Here is a 7,696-nt window from a genome sequence, read left to right on the forward strand (position 1 = left end):
TTTTTCGTAAAATTGGCGAGTCGAAATTTCAACTTTATTTTTATTATTATTGATATTCATTATCAATTATTGACTATTGTCCAGAGAATTTTTCTGCACTGGTTTGGTTCAGATTGGGCGAAAAACCTAGGACTAGTTTGCAAAAGTAGGTTTTGGACATTTTGCGGAAAAACCGTACCTCGCAGCGCGAATTAGATTTTTTAAGCTTTTGTCCGCCTTGACTCAAGGATTACAAAAATGCAATTTTTTTTGAGTCTACGACAAGCGGTTTAGGAGCTATAAGCGATTTCACATTTTTGTTGGCTGTAGCGCCCCCCATAGGCCGATTGGGGCGAGCCTTTGCGCCTGAGTAGCGGCCCAGACTACTACCTTCTGACAAAGTTTCAGCTCTCTAGGCCTTACGGTTTGTTCTGCACGATCAGTTTTAGGGAAGAATAATAATAATAAAAATCCTAACAGTTACAATAGTGTTTGCATGCGTGAATCTGTCTTTCCAGTGAACATGTTACATTTGTGGCCTTGTTCCTGCAGGTCCCAATCCATTATACATGTGGAAGGGCTCATTTTCCAAACATAAATAGAAATACAGGAGGGCTGCTCCTTCAAAAAACAAGCAAGGTGCTCAGAAGAGGCATTCAGCATATTCCTCAGTGTTGAGCTAAAATAACAATGGGGTTTGGTTAGTGTAAGTGCTAAATGCAATGAGACACTGGAACGCGATGCTGTGTATTTTTCATGAGTCAGCTGGCAGGCGCGTATGAAACCAGAGTCCTGCAGCGATGGCCCTGTGAAAACAGCAAGCCATTCAGCTGAGAATAGAAGTAAATTAAGTGCTTCAGTTTGGTGGAAAGGCTTCTAAACTTTCTACAGGTTACAGATTATGTGGGATGCAGACTTTCTCTTTAAGCGCTCATTTAGAGTCATGATAATTAATAATGCAGTTTTTTTTCGCTCATTTATTATCATCATAATCATGTATCAAAATTACTTTTTGGAAATATCAGAAAATTATATCATAGAAAGGACCCCTGCAAACCCTGAAAAACCTTGACACACAGTGTTTCCAAAAATGCAGATATTTTTTGATAGATAGATAGATAGATAGATAGATAGATAGATAGATAGATAGATAGATAGATAGATAGATAGATAGATAGATGACAGATGAATGAATTAAATAATTTTTTAAATACATTTTTTATTTTTTAAATATAATTAAGATGTGCATACTCACATGTATTAAAGGTGTAAATAATTTTTTTTTTAATTAATTATTATAATTTTTTACTTAATGGACACAACACATTTCACATTTAAGTCATTAAATTGAGCCTTTTCTTGAAAATTGCTTTACATTTTTTCAAATCCATATGAATCACAATCATGAGTTCCTTTTTTTAAAATGTTTTCCTCCCCATTCTTATTTGCTGTCAGACTTGTGCTTCACCGTTAGCTTTAACTGGGGGAAAAAATGCTAATTAGATAAATGAGTCATTTTGTCCTATCTGTTAATTTATAAAAAATGCATGAAAATGCAATGATTAAAATTCAGTGCACACACACACACACACACACACACACGAGAGAGGGAGAGGAAAAATATTTAAAAATATATTATTATTTTTACTTGGTCTTCAAATGACAACAAATTAAATTGCAAGAAAATTTAATATTTCCTTGAAAATTTGCATTTTTATTTTATTTTATTTTTTTTTTTTTAAATGTCCTCCCCATTGTTTTTCATGGACATTCTTGTTTGCCATTTGACCTCATTTTAATTCTACTACAAAAAAAATAATAATAATTAAATAGTTTTTCTCTAGCCCTCTTTACTTCAATGGCCATTTTGCATAGGAGAAAACGTGATGAAGAAAGACAGAAAGAGAGTGAGAACCGAACAAAGAAAGAGAGCAAAACGGGCCAAAAGTCTGCAAGTCTCCGTTTTGTTTCCCACTCCCAGGCCTTTTAACAGCCGCCTCACCTTTTTGCCATTTCAGAGGCCAGACACTACTTCATCTGGGAAATTATTGCAGCTCAGATGATATTCCCGATCGCTGAAATACAGAGTGCTGCCTTTCTTTTTCTCTCTCTCTTCACAGTTTTATTTCATTATCACCAGTCTGAGTTATTGAGTTTTCCTGTTTCTCATTTGGTGGGTAATTATGGAGGCGGACGGGTGGAGCTGTGCCAGGTCAGGTGGAGCTCTGGAGAAGGCACAGAAACGGGTTCAGGGTGAGTATGTGAGTATAGGGCACAGCAGAAGGGCGTATGGTGGGCACTGCGGGGAACGCGCCAACATCCACAGTGACACAGATTAAAGAGGACTGCACAAACATACGCAGGCAAGCCATTATTCATTGTGTCTCCACTCGTTTCTCCACTCTAATGAGCTTTGCCTACAGTAAATCTTCTCTTACAATAGGGGCCATTTTCTGTGACCTTTTTTCGAGCGACTGTCGTGGTGTTTTTTGTACGTTTACTGTATGTCATTGGCAAGACAAGGCACGGCGAAAGTTCAACCGGTTGCAAATAATCTTCGATCTCATTCTCTTCTGTAAATGGTGCTTTCACAATGTGGTCAGAAGTTTACACTTCGTCTCGTTTCAGTGATGCAAGACCGCTTTCTGACCGAGATCTGGAATCCTGCCTATCGTAATTGAGATATTAAATACATTACGAGTTTCCCCTGGAGGAAAGGAGCTTGTCCCGCACTAAAAGAGAATTATGGGAGTTTACAGAAGCAAGGCTGTAAGTTACAGCCTGTAACCGTGTTTTGAACTTCTTTTTGTTTTGTTTTTTATAAATGGTAATGGTATTTTATTAAAGGAATTAAGTAAAGGATTTAAATGGATTTATGCCATGAATCCATTTAAATCCTTTACTTAATTGCTTTAATAAAATTTTCACATAAATTTTATGGGAATAAATAAAAAGGAAGAAGAACAGTTTTTGTAATGTAATCAATTTGAACCATTTGCAAATATCTTTACTATAAAATATGCACACATTCAATCTTATTCTTATGCCTAATATGTGGAAAATGCAAAACAGAAAATAATGGCGATTGAAAATGATCTTTTTTATAATATGCAATATAAGTCTCTGGTGTCCCCAGAATGTGTCTGTAAAGTTTCAGCTCAAAATACCCCACAGATCATTTATTATATCATTTAGAAAATGCCTATTTTGAGTGGAAGCAGAAACACTCTGATTTTCGTGCCTGTGTCTTTAAATCCAAATGAGCTGCGCCATTTCAGCTCTTACCCGCTAAAATCATCTGTTTTGGTTCTGATTATCGCGCTGAAATCATGCATTTTAAACCATATGAGTTTAAACTTCTGATATACGGTTTTCTGAGCGCACACATCCGAAGCACATACACAGAAAGCGGCTGTCACAGCATGTGAGTAAACTAAGTTCTCATTCATACACAAGTTTATGTTAAAAACACATACGAGTTACAAAAACAGTAAGTTATGTCTGTGAAGGTTAACAGCTGGGAAATAAATCGCATGATTATTTTAGATCTGTGTGGCAGCAGCATTCAGTAAATAAATTAATAAAAATGTTTCCTCTGAGGCTGGGACTAAATAGTGTTCTGTGCTCGTCTGTGCAGCCAAAGACAGAACAGTTAGCATGTTTTGCTCAAACTTTCACCATTGCATTTGCAAAATCAAAATGACGGCGCCATGGGAGGAAATCCCTTTGCCACGTCACCAAGGGAGCGAAAGCTTGCAGAAAAAGGCTTACTAAAACAAAGTCACTGGGTTAATCTTTTTCACATTTCCTTGGTTGGTAGTTTCATGATATGTCACCTTTAAAACTTTTCTCTCAAATATAGTCAAATCTCAAGTGCTGATCATTATTGTTCATCCCAAAGAGGCACACAATCACTTTCACAGACTTCTACTGTAACTGTTCCCTCCCGGTGGAATGACCTGCACAACTCAATCCCTGAGAAACACTCTCTGTTATTTTTCTGTTTGTTTTCTTTTTATTATACATATGTGTATGTGTTTGTTATAATATATATATACACAGTCAAACCAAAATTTATTCAGACGCCTTCAAAATTTCTTCACAGTTTATTCACTATAGTTTAGAAAATGGTAATAAAATATGAGAAGAACTCAAGAGTTAAACTGTGTCAGAACGAATTAATCTTGATAATGTCAGATAACTTTGATAGAAAGGTGTGTATCAAAACATGGTCAGGTCAAAGTGTCAAAAACTATTTTGGCATGTGTGTATATATATATATATATATATATATATATATATATATATATGCATATACGCACACACACACACACACACACAGACACACACATATATATATATATATATATATATAAATAATATATAGGCATGTGTGTGTATATGTATTAAAAACCTCACCACGTGTACTGCGTTGGGCTAACCGAGACTTGTCATAGCACTTTAATTTTATTGCTCTTTTGTTGGTTTTGCTTGCTTCTATTGTCCTCATTTATAAGTCGCTTTGGATAAACGGCTCTGCTAAATGACTGAATGTAATGTAAATGATCAGCGAAGGCCGGCGCTCTAACAGCAGGGGAACAAACGAGCCACCCTTAATGACATCAGCAGCTGTTGACCAATGGCTATGCAAATCATCTCTGCTGCCGCGTCCCACAGCTGCAAGCGTCCATCATGCCTCGGGGCCAAGGGTTGCAGCCCTCATATGGAAGACATAGGCTGTAAACCTTTGCATTTTTCATCTCCTCTCACGGTTACGGCCCTGATGTAGAGCTGATTTTCTGATGGGTCCCTCGTCGGTTGGCCTGTAGTTTATATGCCATGTGTTGTTCTCTTGGATCCTCGTCAAACTCCCAGCCTCAAATAAGGATTGAAGACGAAGCTCTGGAGTGAATGATGGTACGTCTGAGCACATCTACGGTGTGTTTTTAAGAGTTTAAGAGTCAATGACATGACGCTGTTCATTCATTTATTAAAACATGTCAAAATGCAGTGACTTGAGCACAACTGTTAATTTCTGTGATGAAATTAATTTTAAACCATTATTATTTCTTTAAAAAAGCAAAGCAAAGCAAAATTCATTCAGATACCTTCAACATTTCTCACTTTATCACAGTTTATTCACTATAGTTTAGAAAATGGTAATAAAATATGACAAGAACTCAGTGTTAAACTGCATCAGAACAAATTGATCTTAATAATGTCAGATAACTTTGGTAGAAAGGTATGTAATGAATTCGGCTGAAAAGCTGCCAGCTCTTAAATTTAAGTACATAATTAGATAATACCAATTTAGGTCAAACAATTACCAAGCAATGCTCAATTTTGTTCAGTCTGTGGTGGAAAAAGATTGCATTAGCAATTAAAGAAAAAACACTTCAGCAAAACATGGTCAGGTCAAAGTGTCTGAATCATTTGTGGTCCCAATTTTTTTTAATCAGTTTTCCTCACTTTATGAAGAATTTCTGGTATGTCACAGTTTACTTTATTTAGCTTACATTAATTAACTATAGTGTCCTGCACCCACTAGTAAAAAATAAAAATAGTGCTGTCACGCAATTAATCTCATCCAAAATAACAGTTATTGCTTACATAATATATTTATGTGTACTGTGTTCATTTATTATGTATATATAAATACACACACATTCAGTATATAGTTTGAAAATATTTACATGTTTGTATATATATTTATATTATTATATTTTATTTTCTATATAAATATATTTAATATATAAACAACATATTTTTCTTAAATATATACATGGATGTGTTTGTATTTATATATACATAATAAAAAAATACACAGAACACACTCATATATTATGTAAACAAAATCTTATTTTGGATTTGATTAATCACGATTAATTGTCTGACAGCACTAAAAAATATTTCATATATTATATCTGGTGTCTGAATAATTTTTGGTTTTGTATATATATAAATATATATATATATATATATATATATATATGCACACACAAAAAGAAAAAAGTACAGCAAACAAAACTGCCGAATGCATGGATTTTTATTGAAATAACTGTATTTGAGACACAAATTTTAACAGAGCAATGGCAAATGTCATTTTTATACCTTACGTCATTGACTCTTAATCAAATGCTGTATTTTGCAAGTGAAACCACCTCCTTAATGACCTCATTTGCACTACATATGACAGTGTGGAAGACATTATGCTCTCATTTAGGATACCATTCTTTATGTAAATGAGAAATAAATGCTCCACGTTGACATCGTCATCGGTTGGGGCCATGACCGATCTCCTCCAGGTCCTTAGCGAGTGATGTACAGGTAGGATGCCGTCGTCTGAAAGCCGGATTTGTAATTTCCTGCTAAACGAAGCCCTAATTTTGTGTGTCGCTGGCAGTCCCTCTCAACTTTCCCCTAGAAATGAAACATGTATATTTTGCTTAGCGCAGACAAAGGCAATAACTCCAGAGGCCAAATCAAGAAATCGCGATCCAGGACTTTTTGTCGATGGATTGTGGTTCCTCAATAAACTATAAGAAACATCTGAGATGGCCTCATTTTAAAATAAGCATGAAGAAAGAGCTGCAAGCAACAGAGGCCGGCCGCAGGCTCGCACGGCTGGGTATGAAGGATTTATAAAGTGTTTATATAAACGCCGAACTGACCAACACAGCATAAATGAGTGCAGAATCTCGAATTTCATAGCAAATTGCTTGTTTAAGGAGAAGCCGATAACAGCTAGGTTAGCTGCAATTAGGCTTTATTAATGACCCAAAAACCCTCTGTGGAGTATTTTTCCAAACATACCAGCGATCCAAAAGAGATGCAGGCTGGATGGTGACCATCTCGGGTTTGACTCCAGAAAGGGACGGGGAAAAACACATCTATTTATTTGCTTCCATAGTAACGTCTTTGAGAAGGTTGCAGTGTTTTATGAGACTCAATATAAAGTCAATTCTCCGTGAAGTGCACAACCCCTCCTTCTGGCAGACGGTGAATGGCCCCTGTTACCTGTGATTTCTTGGCTCAATAACAAACAGTAGTTGTAATACTTCATCCGAGGAAGGAAGCAGAAGCTTTAGAAGCAATAAAATATTGACCTCTTCTTCAGCCAAAACTAGCACAATACCAGCCTGCATGTCCGCATGGTAGCAAAACACATCAATAGCTTTCATAACGGAGGGCAAGACCAACCGCTGGGCTTTACAACGCAATCTGGCCTGTAAGATCTATTAAGATTGATGCACTAACATTTATATCGTCAGAATGATCTGATCGGAACGATTTGTTGCAAGTCTAGATTTAGCAATCTGCTTCAGGCTTTTCTCGATGGGAAATTTGTAACTTTCCAACATCCCAGTACACTTATGTGCTCATTCTGCCCTTAAAGTGCCTCTCTCATGTGCAGGGCTGGCCTGGGACAAAAAAATCGGCCCTGGCATTTTGGCCCAGACTGGCCCACTACATACGATCAAAATACTACCCATCTTTGCACGTTCTTGAATATGTATACCAGCTCCTATTCCATAAAGCACTAAAGCCATATAATAATATGTAGGAAAGAGTGAGAGTTGACACATTAAAAACTTCTAAAAAGTGTAATTTATTAATATAATAAAACAATAATCCACACGGATGAATCCTAAAACTATAGGCCTATATAGTTATGACATCCTGTGTTTGTGCCTGTGTTTGAGGGAGAAAGGGAAGA

Source organism: Barbus barbus, assembly GCF_936440315.1.
Source record: "Barbus barbus genome assembly, chromosome: 32".
NCBI classification, from domain to species: domain Eukaryota; kingdom Metazoa; phylum Chordata; class Actinopteri; order Cypriniformes; family Cyprinidae; genus Barbus; species Barbus barbus.